This window comes from Lemur catta, chromosome 2 (assembly GCF_020740605.2).
Source record: "Lemur catta isolate mLemCat1 chromosome 2, mLemCat1.pri, whole genome shotgun sequence".
Taxonomy (NCBI): Eukaryota; Metazoa; Chordata; class Mammalia; order Primates; family Lemuridae; genus Lemur; species Lemur catta.
Window position 1 is genome coordinate 140,446,454 of NC_059129.1, and position 17,827 is coordinate 140,464,280.

The window sequence follows — 17,827 nt, forward strand, 5'->3', positions numbered from 1 at the left end:
AGCAAAGAAAGTCCCTCCCTTTCAGCACCCAGCATGAGCTGACCCTGCAGTCTCTACAGAAACCACACAGAAAACCAAGTTCAAAGCGTGGAGAAATAACATTAGGTCATTTTATCATGAAGTTCTTTGTACTGTGCCCATGAGGAATGATGAGTGATTAGGAGTTGTTGGAACATGGCGTGATACATAGGTGGGATTAGGGGAGCCATCACTGTCCAGAAATTTTGAGGACACCCAGCCAAGAAGGGACATCTTATCAATAATACAATGCCATCTGACTGCCATCCCTTTGTAGGCTTCGGGATAAGCACAGAAAGGAGTCCAGAAAGAGATTTCTCAGGGGTTCAGAACTGATTGGGGTGATCCCAGGAGCTGAGGCTGCAACCTCAGCCAGGCTGCAGTCCCCCCTCCCAACAAGCAGCCTCACCGCCCAGAGGAAGGCCCCACGTGGCGGCCCCCGGAGGCCCCTCCATCAGAGCGCGGCTCTCTGAAGATGAATAGGACTTCTCGGGCAGGTGACTGCCTGGTGCTCCTGGCCCACGGAGGGTGGGAGGCCCGAGGCAGCACTCAGCCTGCTCTGGCTGCAAATCCCCACCCTCCACGAGGCCGCCACGGAGGTAGCAAGAAACCTGGAATGGGGAGAGCAAGTCCTTCAAAGAGTCGAAACAGGGAGCTCGTGGGCCAAGTTAGCCAGAAAGGTGGGCCTTTCTGAGCCTGTTTCCTCCTCTACCTGCTGGCCCCAGAGTGATGTCGGGAGGGTCAGAGGACAGGAACTGCCCAAGAAGCCATGCTGGGAAGACGACATGACCTGCGTGGGAGAACTTTGAAACTCTAAATGCAGACAGCATGACTCTCAGTGTACTGTTCCCTTACACAGACAGGATCGGTTTCAGGGCAGCTGGGTAATTTGTTCCCTAAAAACTAAGTAATTAAATCCAAACAATCCACTCAGAAGGCAAAAGTGATTTGGGCTCACAGCTCATGTGTATCTCGTGCATTCTCGGTGCCAGTGGCAGAAGTCTGTGACGCAAACTAGCTGGACCTGCCCCAGGGCCCCCTCTGTATTTTTTAAGTTGCTCTCCACTGCTAAAACAAGCACCTCTCTTCCCTGAAGATGTGTTTAAATACTGTTACCTCTTCCCTAGCATTCTTTGTAGTAGAAGATTCATAGGTTTTCCCATCCATTCAGAGAGGTTTCAGAAGAAAAGTAAGATAAGTTTATGTGGCTCGTCAGCCCTATTTAATTATATATCACATTGGTACATTATAACTGATTTCTGATTTAATTATTCTGTAAATCTTCAGGGAATTTCTGCTGGTGAAAGTGGGAGTGCCCCTAGGAAATATTGAAGAACCAAGACAGGAACAATCTGCATTTGCTCACCCCCAAGAAGATGGTTCTAGAACATTCCTGTTTCAGACAACAGAGTTGAGAGGGCCTTGCCTCCAAGGCAAGGGGCAGTGTTACAGCTGGGAGCTGGAGGGTCTCGGGCACCTTGCACCGTGCACCCAAGACATCCCCCCCAGCCCGCCTCACACTACTACCTCCACGAGCACTGATGCAGCCACGCATCTTCCCATGGGCCCCCTTTTCCTCATTCACTGATTGTTCTATCCATTCAGTTAACTTTTACTTTTAACAAGTCCTACATGCCGTGACTTGTGCTGTGGATCAGAGAAACAAAAATGAAGAAGACAGGATATTTGCCATCATGGAACAAATAGTCTCTACCTGGAGGGACAGATGGCAGCACATAACGTTGTCACTGTGGGAGCGTAATGGTTGGAAAGGCTGATCTACCTGGAGTGGCGAAGGAAGGCTTCAAAGAGAAGGTGGGAATAGAAACATCCTTGAAGAATAAGTCAGATTTAACCAGATGGAACAGGTAAAGGAACAGTGGAAAGGGGCATGGGGAGGGAAATAAACAAAGACCCCTGAAAGAACCCACCCATATTAAGTCACTACACCTTGGTGTGAAATACTATAGTTTAATGGGTAGAATCTAGTAAACAACAGAGTACCAAGGACTTAAGTAGAGTATCTACGCATCAATAAGTGTGATATGTAGAAACAGAAAGCAATATGAATATGCTACATTCGTATATTCAGCTTTAGTTAAGAGTATAATTGAAGACAGAGCTCACAAGTTTCAACACACCTTGAGAGAATGAGAAAAGCTTGGTACAAGTATTTTGAGAATACAAAGCACAGAGCTTGTGGTTACATCTTGTTACAAAGTTACAAAAGAATGTGGAGAACATTTATAAGTCAAACATCTCAGAGACACTTAAGGATATAAACACTAATCAGTTTAACAAATTTTCATTCTGTATCTTGCTAAATTGAATGAAGGCTGATTTGTTTGCAATAAATTCTTCTGTGTCAGCCATATTTTAATTCTAAAAGCCTTATTATTATCTCTTCTGGAATGTAACCTTAATCTCTAGGCTGTACTTGCTTTATATGGCTGTTATGGAAAATTGCATTTCCTAGCTATTTTGTTTGTTTCATAAAACTGTATTTGTGAAGGACTATATAGCTATAAAGTTGAAGTTTTGTTTTAATAATTTGCAAGTAAGTATCTATTCTGGGTGTTTGAGGTTTTTCTTGTTGCTGGCATTGTTATTATTGTGGTTTGGTTTGGTTCATTTGTTTATTTTAGAGGAAAGAAACTTACAAACCATAGATTTATAGCTAGATAATTTTCTCCGAGCAATCAGCAAGCACCTAGAATCCAGTTTTGAGGAAACTTTGATTAAATTTGCATTCAAAAGTTTGGTGTGAGTCTAAAACTCAAATCTAAAACAATCAGAGTATCAAAGCGGAAGGTCGATAATCTTTAACCATCATCTATTGGCTTCATCTCTCTATGTATATTTTCTAATTCCACAATTCCAGTTATTCTTCGACAATCCACAATTCCACCAATGCCTTCAGGACATTTCAGAGATTCTGGTTTATGAAGTCAAGAAGGCACGAGATCCATCTGCCTGTCATTTTCCCATACTACGAAGAAGAATCAAATTTGATCTTGTTAAAAGAAACATTCTTGGACAGAATTATCGCTCCTCTTTCCTAGGAAGAAGTTATGAGTATGTCTGATTAACTTCTTCACCTGTACTCTCTGCAGTAGCCATTCCCCTGCACTTCAGTGGTTGGGGTTCACTGAGCCCCTTGGATCCGTGGGTTTGCAGCTTTTATCAAATCTCTGATGGTCCTGGCCATTACTTCTTCAACTGTATTTTTGTCTTCCCTTCTCTCTCCTTCAGGAAACACAAAATGCACACATATGAGGCCCATAAAGTTGTCCCACAGCTCACTGATGCACTGTGCATTTCTTTGCCAGGCCTTTTCTTTTCCTGTTTCATTTTGCTGTCTTTAAGTTCATTAACATTTTCTTCCACAGTGTCTAATCTGCTATCAATCCCATCCAGTGAACTTTTCATCTCAGACACTGATTTTTTTCATCTTTAGAGGTTCAGTTTGGGTCTTTTGTATATGTTCCATGTCTCTACTTGATATGATTAAGTTTCTCTCTACTGTCTTAAACATAAGGGATACAGTTGTAACTATTTTAATGTCCTTGTCCACTATTGAAGTATAGCATCTTTGTCATTTCCAGATCTCTTTCTGTGGATTTTCTTCTCATTATGAGTCATATTTTCCTGCTTCTTTATAGAACTTATAATTTTTTATGGTTAACATATACTGTGAATTTTACCTTGAGTGCTATATATTATTGAATTCCTATAAATAGCCTTTTTTTTTTTTTTTGAGATAGAGTCTCACTCCATTGCCCTGGGTAGAGTGCAGTGGCATCATCATAGTTCACAGCAACCTCAAACTCCTGGGCTCAAGTGATCCTCCTGCCTCAGCCTCCCAAGTACCTGGGACTACAGGTGCTTGCCACCACACCTGGCTAATTTTTTTCTAGTTTTGGTAGAGATGCAGTCTTGCTCTTGCTCAGGCTGGTCTTGAACTCCTTACCTCAAGCAATCCTCCAGCCTTGGCCTCCCAGAGTGCTCCTGTAAATATCCTTGATTTTTGTTTTGGAATGCAGTGAAATTACTTTGAAATAGTTTGATCATTTTGAGGCTTGCATTTAAGACTTCCCAACGGGGATGACAGCAGCCTTTAGTCTAGGGCTGATTTTCCCCCACCGCTGAGTCAAAGCTCTCATGTGTCTACCAGATGCCCCATAAATTACAAGGCTTTTCCTCTCTGGCTGGTGTGAAAACAAACTATTGCTGCCCCTGCGTGAACTCTGGCAATTGCTCCTTCCTTTCTGGTGGTTTCCTCAGCCTCCGGCAATTATTGAATACCTCACCTGCGTGTTCTTTCAGTGACTCAGCCAAATTCTTCAAGGGGACCCTCTTCAGATCTCTGGAGTTTTCTCTCTATGCGCTTTCTCATTTCTAGTAATCTTCCCCTCAAACTCTAGCCACTTTGTCCTCCCTGGAATCTGCACTCTATCTCCTAAAGTCAGGGAGCCCGCCAGCCCCTCCTGGGCCCCCTCCCTGCACTCCCTCAAGGCAGGAAGCTGCGGTAAACCCAGGACTTGTTCGTTTGTTTCCCCTCCCTCAGGGATCCCTTGGAGATTGTGTCACTGCTTGGTCTCCAATGTCTAAACACCACCATTTTAGATATTTTGTCTGGTTTGTTAGTTGCTTTTGGGAGGAAAGTAAATCTAGTCCTTGTTACTCTGTCTTGGCTGAAAGTTAATACACACTGTCAAACACCAATGTGTAGAAGCTTTTGCAGACCTTCAGTAGGTTTTCCAAGTTTAGATGGTTTGAGGCTCACTTTTGATTTTGTTTTCAGTAAAAAGGTAAAATCACAAGCTCTAGCTCCCATGTGGGGGATGAGCTCCGTGTCCTCAGATGAGCTCCAGAGCTGTCCCCTCCCCTCCCTTGGCCTGCTCTGGGGGCTCCTGTCATCACATTCTCTTCCTTGCTGTCCTCCCAGCTAAGAATTACTGCCTACACCCGCCTACTGTGACACCACGCACAGGGGCAGTACTTGGAGTACTTGGCACTCTGGCTCAGAAACAGTTTCTGCCCTCCTGGGTCCCCGAACCTGGGCTGGGCAGGGGTGCTGGGTGGAGCTGCCGGCCTGTGAGAGCTGAAGGTGCTTCTCCTCCCAGCTCCGTGTTCAGCAGCACCACACAGCCCATCGAAAGCAGCCTGGGGTGGGGGTGGGGGGTGGTATTCAGACCGCTGAATTCAGCAAATGCTACCAATCTGGAAGCACATTACTACTTATGACCAAAATATGACCCTTAATAAGCAATATATGTCTCCCCAGGAAAATGAAGAGGAGCTAATTTTCTGCACACCTACACTGCACCAGATAGAGTGCTGGGCACGTCAGACACTAGTGTGATCCGACTTCCTTTCCCCAGCACAATAATGGCAAAATTCTGCTTTTGTGTCTTCCACGTAGGTGCCGAGGGGTAGCTTAAGATGTCTACTTACCAGATGTTACGAGGAAGTATCTGCGTTCAGAAAGCAAGAAATGGCCAAACCCAGGGAAAATGTGGCACCATCAGCCTGAGAAGTGGGTTCAGAGGCTGCCTTATTACTGCAGCCAACGTCCCCTTGCTAACCCCAAACCTCCCATCGACTCCTGAGGAGGAACTAGAGTTTGTGGAAACATCACTGAATTGAGGGTCAGACTGCCTGGATTTGAACCCTGCCATAATCACTTACAAGCTCTGTGATGGTGAGTAAGAAACAAAGACATAAAAACAGTCACTGCTCAGAACACAACAGTACACCTGAAACCTTTATGCCAAAGTACCATGTGCTGGGGGCACATTGTTCATGAAATTCTGTGTCCAAACTTGATACATGCCCCACCCTGTAGGGGATACATCACTTGTTCCCAGCCAGCAAAGTGGGCCACTGCACACATGGGCCTGTGCCTCGCCCTGATCTCCAAGAGGACTGCAGGGCTGAAGAGCTGCCAGGGCGCCCTGAGTCACTGGACCCCTGTCCTCCCCAGGCCATGACTCCTACCTGCAGGTCCACCTGGGCTTAGAATAGGGGAGGAGAGGTGACAGGAGGTTTAAATGTGGCTGTCCTTAGACCACCCCAGCCCATCTGTCTTCATTCCCTGTCAGCGTCTCCTGCCCAACTTTGTCCTCGCTATATAGGGTCCACGTATCCCACCCAGACATACCCTCACCACCTGTTTGTGCCTTCTTCCCTCCTGGCCCTGCCTCTGCTGCTGCCAGCCACCAAATCTGATCTACAGACCATGCGTGCATTTTACTTCGAGTGATTTGGAAAGAAGGGCGTCCCCAATATGGGTGACTACTCTTGGTAGAACAATGCTAACAATGCTAGGGAAAGTTAGTACGCGGATGGAACCTATGTTACCTGTCAAATCCCAGCAAGAATCAATGTCCACCTCCCGCCTAGGGCAGGGATGACCCTGGGTAAGCCAGCCGCTGTGGTGTGGCCATGCTGCCCTGTCCCCTGCTACAGAGAGGGCAGGAATTGGACTGCAAGGGCTGTGTATCTGTTTGTGGTGGTGCACGGATGAGAGCTCTGTCGCACTCTTCAGAATCCACAGAGCTCAGAGCTCATATGAACAGCCAGGCCTGGCTGCTGTCATGGCCAACAGACGCTGAGCCAGGGGTGATGGAACTCCGCACGCACCTGTGAGATCACACATGCCCTGCCACCGGTAATGTCCCAGTGATCTGTGGGGCAAACATGCCACAAGTGTGTGTATGTGTGTGTGTGTGTGTACACAAGTGTGTACACCAGGAATCCTTTGACCCAAAAGCATCACCAGGTACTTGGCTCATACCAAGAGAGAGCAGTCCTACCAAGTGCCTTGCCTTGGGCCCCAAACTCTGGTTCACAATTCACTGAACAAAATAGAAAAAACTAGAGTCCTGCCAACCCAAGAAGGACTCTGGCTCTATCTACGTAAAATATGACACAAAGATCATTGGAATCTTCAATTCTTAGGATGGGAAGCTATTTCTGAAAGAACCTGGCCTCAGACCTCACCAATTTTTATAAACAGATAGAGCCGTTCTGGGAGTCAGTAAATCTCTCAGTCATGGAGTTGAGAGGAAGATGAATGTTCTAATATCAACCCCGCCCAATATGATCTCAAGTGGAGCTTACTGGGAAAAGGCATAAGCTAGCCATAGATGAGCTAAAACAATGTTTTCTTTGTCCTAAACAACAACAAAAAACATGATTGTTTTTGAATTTGGGTATCCTAATCAGCCTGTGTAATAACTTCCAGTATTTAGTCCTCAGGGTGAGTGATTCAAGTTCCGTGAGATCGATTTACAGCGGTGATGACAAGCCATGGAAGAGGACAATGGCTGTCTGAAGAAGAAAGGGAAGAAACACAATGTTCCATGAGGAAGTGATTTCCCTGGGGAGGAGGGAGCGTGGTAGCCTGGTGGGGAGTTGCTGCTTCCCCACGAGCAGGCACTTGGTTTGGAGACCAGAGGAATGGCAAGAGCAGGTCGCAGCACCCTGAGCCGTGGGCAGGGGTGGGAGACGGGGACACCTGCCCGGGGCCTGGGAGGTCAAGAAGCCCAGGCCTCGTGCTGCTGGGGACGGGGACACTGCAGTCACCAGGGTGTTCCCTGCACCTCTGTCCACTCATCCTTGTTCCTAACAGCCTCCGACGCAGGGAAAGAGCAAAGCAGCCAGCACAACAGCTGGCTACGACGCCTGGGTTAGAAGCTTCATGGCAAAAACCACAGCTGGTGACGAAGACCTTGCAGGAAATGCAGGGAATAAGGTCTTGACAGGAGCCAATGGGCCAACACAGCAGTGGCCCTGGAAGGACAGGGTGAAAGGACCCCGTCTGGAGGGACCTCCGCTGTGCCCAGTGAGGACTGGGCACCCCGCGTTTGGGCACGACCTGGCTCTCAGGGCCTCGCAGGCCAGCGGTGAAAAGATGGCTCCTGGCGGACACACGCCCCAAAGCCCTGCATGAAGTCATTGCTGTGAGCTATTATTCTCGTTTTCAAAGGAAAATTCCTTCTCCAGAGTGGGAATCCTTGCCAAATTGCTTAGTTACCAAGTGTGTGTTTGCAGTTATGTTTACAAACTCGGTCCATCCCTTTCCCTGTTTTAATCACCGCAAACCGTCTTGGTCTATTTCCCGGGCCCTGGCTTTGAACTCGGGCTGCCAGAGGCTGACTTGGGATCCGCTCCTGCTGAGACTGCGCCATGAGGGCTGCGCTGCCGTCACTGCCACATCTTTGTCAGTGGTTGTGTCAGCTCCCTCCGGCTGCGCTGCCCTCTCCTCATCCGCCCCCCCCCCAGTCTCCCCCAGACTGTCGCTGAGCACGGCTGCGTGCCAGACACTCTGCTGTGCGTTTGGAGACACCAAGACAGCATGCAGTAAGCTCAGGTCCAATGCCTTTACACACCTGAATTTATTCAATCCTCACGATGACCCTGTAGAGAAGATAGTAACTCCCATTCCACGCAAGAGCAAATAGAGGCACGGAGCACTGTACGTAATGTGACCAGGGTCACACCGGAACTAAACGCTGGAGCTGAGATTGAAACCCAGGACCTCTCGTCCCAGCGCTGGTCCTCCCGACCACGGCACCGCCATCAAACCTCACAATGCAGGAGCGAACCCGCTGGGTCACGAGTGACAAACAGCACGCGGGTGACAAGAGGATGGCGGGAACTATGGGGCACAGAGAGGTCCGACTTTACCTGGGGTCCTCTGTGATGAGCAAACCCTGTCCCCAGTTTGTCTCACTGGCCCGTGAGCCCGCAGCACCCTCACGGCCAGCTCTCACAGGCGCCGGGGGCTCAAGGGCAACTTTGGGAATGAAGTTGGGAATGAGCAGAGAATGGTCCTGTGCCGCGAGGACACGAGCACTGACGCGGTCGCTGCTCTCTGAGCAGGTTCTGCGCCTGCGCAGCTCCCTTCCCGCTCAGGGCCGGACTCGCTGGGGAGAAAGGTGCCTGGGGGTGGGGGGTGTTCAGGCTCCCTTAGCAGCGGCGCCCCCTCCCCCGGCCCTGCTGTGGACGCTTGCTCCGGTCTCGCCCTCGCCCCCCACGACCACCTCGGCTACAGCACCTGCCGCTGGGGACACACGCGGGAATCCACTCAGCACACGTCCGTCAGCACCTGCTGGGCCCAGGCCCTGGCAACACTGCGGTGAGGACAACTGGGGGGAAAATCTGCCCCCAGGGAGATGGTGGAGGACAGTAATAAACAAAATAAATAAGTGAAACACACTCCTTGCTAACTCTGAGCCCAGGTCCCAGGCTAAGAGAGCAAGAGCACCCACTCTGTGGGGTGTTGGTGACAAACGCTGTGCAGAGATGCAAAGCAGAGAGAGTGAGGGGACTGCAGGGTGCTGTGAGGGCTGTGATTTTAAATCGTCTGAAAAATTGTCACTGAGAAGGAGATGCTTATGTAAAGGAGGGAGTGAGCTGTGCAGGTAGCTAGGGAAGAGCATTCTAGACAGAGGGAAGAGCAAGTGCAAAGGCCCTGTGGTGGGAATGTGCCAGACAGGACAGATCCTCTAAGGATGCTGGGGGCCCTACAACTTTCCCCCGTGGGCACCATATCCTGGAATTTGAGCAGCAGGAGCTGCTTTGCAAGCAGACGGAACCGGGTCTGAAGTCTGGCTTTCCCAGGTACCAGCCATGCAAACTTGAACAAATTCCTTAACCTTCCAGAGGCCTTTCCCAGCCTGCCAGACAGGACGCTACAGTGTAGATGGTCAGCAGCACAGAGTTGGGACAAAACAAATGGCAGTTACACAAGTGATTCAGGGAAGAGGAGAATCTCACCTTCTCCTGCACTACATTTCCCAGGGTGGCACGTTAGAAGCAGGATCCTAGCAGAGCACCTGCCTTCCCTGCCCGTTCTGCTGTCACAGCCCTTGGCAATAATGGCCTGGGCCACCAATAATGACAAAACATCATCTCACACCAGGAAAGGCTTTGCGGGCCCCGAGGCCGTTTCACATGTGCTGCCTCCTCGGCACATCTCAGCAACCTTCTAGAGTGGGTAGAGGAATACTGTTCCGACCCTACTTAACATGTAAAGTGCAGGCAATGGGGAGAAGTGAAGTGACTTAGCCAGGGTGAGGCTCCTCAGGGTGGCAGGGCTCCAACAAAAAGGGTGGAGAGCGTACAAAATAAAAATAAACGGAAATAAACTCTTTCCTAATTTAACTGGAGGCTACACCCCCTGTGGTCAACTGAGCCTCTTCTGATGTTGTTAGCTTATCTTGTTTTAACCTCATTTAATAGTTTATTTTCGGACTGCCCAGGGCTGTGCAATTCTATCCATAGTGTTGTGGAATCACAGAATTTCCAAGTTGGAAAGGATGTTTGAGGTCACTCAGGACAACTCCCCCATTTTACAGATGATGACACTGAGGCCAGGAGGTCTGATGACAGTTCAAGGTCAATCTTCTAGCACTGTAGAGTAGGAATTAAAATACTTCTGTTGTCTTGCAGTCCAAATTACCTTCTACTTCCCAAAGACTCAGGAATCTATGACCTAATGTCATTACTATTTTTGTGCTAAACATAATGTGCACCAAAGACAAATTTCTAAAAATTCTACATTTGGGTCAATAGTTTTAATCAAAACATCCCATTCTCCTCTGCCCACTCTATTTGCTCCTGTGACTCATTCACCCTGGGGTATTTTTTACTGCCTTTTATTCTCGTGCCACCACAAAAGAACCTCATCTACTTCTCAATGTGTCTTCTGTCTTTGACAGCGCCTAATCCCGGCGTCCTCTGACAGTCCACAGTGGCACCTCCGGACAGCAGCACACAGCAGGAGGCCATGTGGCATCCACTTGTATCGTGATTTGAAGGAAGAGCTGAGTTGAATGGAGAAAAATTAGAATTACACATTCTTTATTAGGCTTCCTTGTTCATTTACTAAGAATAACGTTTAAATAAAGTCTTCCAGGTTAGGGGGTTGCTCGAGACTGAGCCCTTGGCGTCCCCTTTTTGAAGGTCCCTCTTCCAGCACTAATTTTCTGCCTCAGTGACTAATCGTACGTAATATGGTAAAGCAAGCACAGACCAACTAAAGAGAGATCCGAGGACGTGAACATCTAGAATCTTCCTTTGTTTTGCCCCACTGCCAACAACTCCAGGGGAGTGGGTGCAGTCACTGAGGCTCCTTCACAAAGGAGGACAGAAAGAACACTTCTCCCTTCGTAAGCAGTGCTACAGCAGCAAGCTGGGCATGGTTTATAATGATTCTTACATACTCAACAGCTGTGTCATTTTACTTGTTCTGAAAACTCAGGGAAAGAGCCATGAACTCAGTGAAGAGAATGAAGATGTGGGGAGGTGAAGAGGTTCAAGAGAGGCTTCGAGAAGGAGCTGCACAGGCGCTAGCCAGGCAGAGAGGGGCTGGGGCACACCCAGGGTTAGGGGACCACACGTGGTCTGGGAGCCGGAGCGCAGTGCTTGAGTCTGGGGCGAGGGAGATGAGGCCGGGGGCAGGTGCAGGCTGGACCAGGCAGGACTTTACCTCCTAGGCTGAGCTACCTGAGCCCGTGGGGCAGCAGGCCTTAACCCTGGGTCCAGAAAGAGAGTTCTCCCAATCCCTTGTGATGGTTTTCAAAATGTGTGTTTATTTTTCATCAACTTTTCAAAGATATATGTGACCCCCAAAAGTTTTAAAATCACCTGCCAGAGAGGATGGGAAGCCACTATTCTTCAGACTGAGCTCTCTGGGGGAACAGACCCCAGGGGAGAAAGGCTGTTGGCAGGACACTGCTGAGGGGAACAAGGAGGGGAGTGGCCAAGGGCGGGGAGCGGCAGGGCAAGATGTAAGTGGGCGGCCTGAGCTGGTGCAGGGCTACAGCCAGCAGTGGGAAGCGGGGGAAAGAAAAGAATCTGGCCCAATCCCTTGCATTTCTAACTTGGGGTGAGGGGCATGTGATGGTACTGCCCAATGGGGGAGTGTCACAGGGAAGCAGAAGCAGCATCCTGCAAGAAAGATGGCTAGAAATGTGTCCGATGCTTGCAGGGTGGTGAGGGATGTAGCTAGAAATGGCCACTGGCATTGTGGGAACTCGGGCATTTTAGAATCAGATAGAGCTCAAAAGCAAAGGTCTCCAAGCCCTTCGATAGGTGGATAGCTGCAGCTAAGGTACAGTGGGGACCTGGGCCGCCTGACATCACAGAGGGAGGTGGCTGCAGGAAGAGCTCTTTATTCCCCAGGAAGGAACTGCTGTTCCAGTTCTGTTTCTCGTGCTTTTGAAAATAAGCATCTGAGTTGCTGGTGGCGGGTTTCACGGGACCTGGGGTTGGCTGACGACCATGTACTTTTGCATCCAACACTGAGGTATCCTCAGCTCATGAGCAATGTCCAGAGGACATGTCCAGAGACGTCTGCCAGAGGTCAGCTGTGCAATTTGTGTGGTTTTATCTCTTTGTCACTGACCTGGAATGAGGAGTGCAGGAAACACACATTTAGCTTGCTGGATGCTGCAGAGAGGAGCGGGAGAGCTGGCCCCTTGGAAGGGAGATGCAGATTTCAGCCACTTGAATGAATTAGGCAAAGGGTTCAAAGAGGAGATAAAAGATGAAGTTCTCCAGAAATGAGGTTTAAAAATATCATCACATATGCATAAAGGATCAAGGTTCAAAAGATAGAGCTCAGCAGGAAGAAATGCAACTATGAAAAGATAGCTACTTTCAAAAGCCAAAAAAATCACGTTTCCATTACCATCAGCTCTGGTCTCGTAATTCCTTTAGTATTAGATCTAATTTAGATCATCGCATATATAAAAAGCTGAACTAAAATGACGTCTGTCCCATCTCAGAGAAGCCAGGAGCTTGGCATAAGGAAGTGGATAGATGGCCAGCCCCTGCTCCTTCTCCTCATTGGCATGACAGGGTGAACAATGACAATCACAGAAAAGTGAGCTGAACCTCTCAGGTGGCCTGTTAGGGCAAAGGTACAGATTAAGATTAGTTTGAATAATCTCCTATCACCAAGTTGGGGGACAGGGGTCACTGGTAATTGTACGCCCCGAATCTGTAGACTAAGACCAATTGAAGTTTTTCTCGGAGGTCAAATGCTAGCGCAGTTTTGGACTCCATTGTTCTAAATAATTATTGGGTTTTAGCGATAGCAACATAGAAGCTAACAGAGTTAGGAGTTCTTATTTCTTTTAAAAGCTTACTCCATAAGATTATCTACTATTTAATGTTTGAATTTTTAAAATATACTGTATAGTTTTTAATTTCTATATATGTAGTTTTCATTCAAATATGGTTTGGAAAATTCACAGCTCGGACCTAGATCTGAGAATGCTCATTCCCCCCTGAATGCCAGGGGCTCTCCGGCGGCTGCCCCCTGGTGGTAACACTCCCACACTGTGGAGAAAGAACACCAGCTGCAGGGGACGCAGGGGACGGTGACACAGCTTCAAGTTCAGAAACGACAAATTTGAAGTTTGGCGAAGGCAGACGTCCCACATGGCTGTAGACACTCGCCTTTAGGAAACTGCCATGAGCCTTCCACATGCCCACGTTTGTGTGCGTGCACCCGGGTCCCTTCGCTCTTCGAGGGGGTCGTGGGTGGGTCATTGGTTGCTGGCAGCCTGGTGAACAGCCGCCTGAGCAGAGCCCAGTTCTAGATATTTCTGTGAAAGAGCATGAAGGGAGACACTTCCAAGGAATAAGGTGGAAAACTGCCACACAGCAGAGTTGCCAAAGAAACACTGAATCCCATGACAAATACCAGGAGAGACAAAAAGTAACGAGCCCATGATCTTCTGCTCCGGCACCAGGTTCTGCCTCATCTCCCTCATTCTCCACTCACCTCCCACTTGACCGCACCCTCCGCAGCTCAGACACACTCCCACGCCCACGATCTGCCTGTCTTGAGGGTCTTGCGACCTGGATTGATGCTGTCACTCCACACGTTGCCACCCAAGACAACACACGAGCAAGGCCAGTGGCCTCAGGACGTGGTGGATCAAGGAGTTGATGGGAGGGCACTGGCGGGTCCACTCTGAGCCTGATCTATGGAGTGTGGAGAGCAAGGTCAGCAACCAGGACCGTGACCCCAGCCAACAGGAGGCCCGGGAGAATTCCAGTGGGAGAGCAGAGACCGTGAGGTCAGCTAAGGCATGGTGTGCACAGAGGAGAGCCAGCGGCCCTGCTCAGGAGCAGAACTCAGCACAGCAGGGGGCCGGCACCCAGGCTGGTGAGGAGGATTCACTGTAATGAAATTACTCTTTCTATATGGTGTGTGATAAGGGCAGTGGCAATGGCTGCAGCATATTACCTTCAGAGCATACCTGGCAGGTTGCATGGTGGCTATAAACCAACCAGGACTCAAGGTGAAAATAGCTGGGCAGACGGTCTAGCCTGCCAGACAGAGAGGAAGAAAACATCAAGCTGCGTTGATCTGGAGTTGGAATCCAATGTGAAGAGTCCCCAGGACTCCAGTAGCAGCAGGACCCCCCCAGGCAAAGGCTGAGAGACAGGAGAGGAAACACTGGAGGTTTTGGGAAACGCCTCGCCCGACCGTTTAACAACAGCAATAACTTATGTTTTTTGAGAGCTTACTCTGTGAGCTGTCCTCTGATAATCCCTCAATCCCCACAAGAAGAAAGGGCCATTGCGATGCAGCAGCCGAGCCTCAGAGAGTAGTCTGCCGTGGCTTCCCTAGCAAGGGTCCTCCCCAGCCATCTCCTCTCCACGTCAAGCTCTTCTTCCAAAGTGTGTGCTCGCCTGGGAGAAGCAGCCTCCCGTGTAAGCAGTGCGACCTGGCAGCTGCTCCCTCGGCACGCCGACGCCGGGCACGCTGACACCTGGCATCAGCCAGGCACACCTGCCTCCAGGAAGCAGAGCCTCCCTGCGCGGCTGACATCAGACGGTTGAGAAAAAGGTGAGTCACGTGTTACAACAGCTATCGAAAGAAGGGCAGTATTAGAATCAAGTGCATTTTCTGTTTTTAAAAAGAGGAGCCGATCGAATGGTGCAGAATAGGAACAAAATGCTGCTGAGTGCACCCGGACCAAACGATCGTCAGTTGCCTTCAGCTGGCACTTTCAAAGGGTCCAGTATCTGCTATTCTGGTGGTCTTCTCTTTTCTGTTGGTTTCTCTACCATAAGGATTGTCCAATAAGCTAAGAAAGACCTCTGGGCTGCCCATTTCAGCCGACTATTTAATATTACAATACTAAGTACAGTCTTGTATCACAATAACCGAATAAGCAGTCTCACCATCTGTTATCAGGATCATTGCAAAACGAGATCAGAACCATCCACTCATTGGCCTGACTCACCATACACATCCTCTGGCCAGGTTTGTCTGGCATTTGCCACCCTCAGAAGATGCCTTGTTCTAACTGGTCCACTCTCCAGAATCCAGGGTGTGATGCAGGAGATTGTCAAAGTATCTGGAAACTTCTCAAATGAACAACAATGAATGACAAAACTGGAAATAACAAAACTCTCTCCTGATTCACTCAAAAAGGAGGAAATGAGGCAAAGCCTAGCAGTGCAGGCAGAAACAATAGTGCTACAGAAGAGACAAAGGAAGGGACATCTGCAGTGGCGGTGATCTGTAGGACTGGCGCCGCACATTTGCCAGGATTGTTGCAGGGAGATGCAGAAAAGGCTCTGAAGAAGGGATTGGTGGGTCAGTTTTATGCCACGTTTATTATCAGACTTTCCAAGTATCAGGAGAGGAAAAATTCAAAATGCACACCTTGGTCAGGTTACTTATCCCTGCCTTATCAGGGCAGGTGAACCGCATTATTTCCAGAAGAAATAGACCAACGTCAGGATTCACTCACCAACCAGCCACATCAAACCAAGTAGGATAACCCCGTAGCTCGGGCTCTGCAAACTTGAATCCAGGCAGCAGTTACACAAATCATTCGAGACAACTTTGGCTACACCAAATACTCACTCATTTCAAAGCACTCATGAAGCCACCTTGGAAATGACAGCCGCACGTAGTAAAGCAACAGTGTAGAAGCCACCAGGACTGCTGACATCCTGCAGCCACCAAACCAACCTGGACTCTTTCACATGAGCTACCAAAACACCTGTACCTTATTTTAACTTCAGGGGGCGGGGAGTGTTCCTTTGTTGTCCCCAGACAAACCTAATCCAAACAAGCTCAGCCCCACACTAGTAAGCCCCACAGCCTGGCACATGTACTGTCTCTGTTAGGAAAAAGGTAACGAGACGGATTATACTAAGAAGTCCATTCAGGGAGACCTTATCAGTGTTAATGGTAAAAGAGAATTCAGTCCATAGAGTCTCCCCCCAAGGAGAAATCAAGTCTAGCATGCTTTACACATGCACCATAAACTGCCTCCACGCAAGCCTAAGCAGACTCCCGTGTCAAGGTTCCCTCCCTTTTCTAAAGGTCACATTCCTTCCGACACGGTGAAACAGGCAGCCTCTGGAAAGTCCTGTGTAGCCCCAAGCTGCCCGGCGTCCCTGTCCATTTTCCAGCTTTCCCAGTGGGACGATGAAGGCAGCACACGGAACACGATCACTCTGACCTGCAGACCCTGCACGAGATCAGCTCCTTCTCTGAGCCTGCCCCTGCCTGCTCCGGCACCTGCAACATCACCGTCCTCATCAGCGAAGGCTGCCTGAAGGGGAATAAATGAATTAATAGTTCATGTCCAGATTCCCAAATGGTCACAAGGCCCAGACGCAAATCCTTTGCTGGGCTTGAGTGACAGAGAAAAACTGAAAATGAGTCCCCGACCCTGCCTAGACCCTCTTGGACCTGGTAAACCTCAAGGCATCAGGGCTCACCCCCTTCAGGCAACGTGACTGGGCTCCCTGGAATCTCTGCTCAAATGTGTTTGCCTAAAACACATTGGGGTGCTCGCTTCGGCGGCACATATGCTAAAACTGGAATGCTACAGAGAAGATTAGCGTGGCCCCTGTAATAAAAATAAAATTTAAATAAATAAAACACATTGGGACCCACTTATGAGTGGCAGTGAAGCTCCTAATTTCTCCTATTAAAAAAATCAGAATTCCACTCTGAATGGTTTTTGCCTTTGTCAAGCCATTTGGGCACTAGCCAACTGACACTTGAGTCAACCTGAAGCTCTCCAGATTGCTAACACCCCCATTATCACATACAAAGTCCTTTTAGAATAGCACATAGCTGTCAGGGGGCTTGAGAGTGTAGCCCGGCCCCTGCCCTCTTCCCCTAGCACTCTAGAAACAAGGACGCTCTGGCCGATTAGGCAAACTCTGCTCCCAGCGTCTGCCTGGGGCCTTCTCCTGCTCTGTGGTGCTTCATTTGTTTCCCTCCCCACGTCTCCGACTGTCTGGTCCAGGAGCTTCCTGCTTCCCCCTCGCCCCCTCCCGAGCATCGCTGGAACATCTTTGCAAGATGTGGTTGTATGAGGAAGAATGTGTCAAGGAAGTGAAAAGATATCACTTTCACTGGGCATTTACTATGTGCACATAGTATATTTTATGTGTTTTCGCACTTAATTTTTGCAGCCAATCAGAGTGATTTGTATTTCTATTCCCATTTTATAGAGGCGAAAACTGAGACTTTGAGTGGACAGGAAACCTGCCCAAGATCACAGCATGTGCTACAGATGGCATGTAAATCCAGGCGTGTTTGACTTCAAAGCCCATCTTTTCACCATAGTCTAAATAGTACATCTCCAATGAATACATTGGAGATTATTAATATTTAATAGTTACCTACAAATGCAATTCAATTAATTTTACTCTGGATCCGTGGAATTAAGGCAGTTAGGGCAGCATTTTGTCTAAACTGGAAAGGACAGAGAAGTTGCTTTGAGGGTTTTGTTTTATTTTCTCT

General features: G+C 48.7%; 1 non-coding gene across 1 annotated transcript; it reads left to right on the forward strand.

Annotated features, from left to right (window-relative positions):
* Positions 1-16,860: 16,860 nt before the first annotated feature.
* Positions 16,861-16,963, forward strand: LOC123633706. Its single transcript, XR_006733725.1, has one exon. It is a non-coding gene; the product is annotated as a U6 spliceosomal RNA (small nuclear RNA).
* The last annotated feature ends 864 nt before the right edge of the window (positions 16,964-17,827 follow it).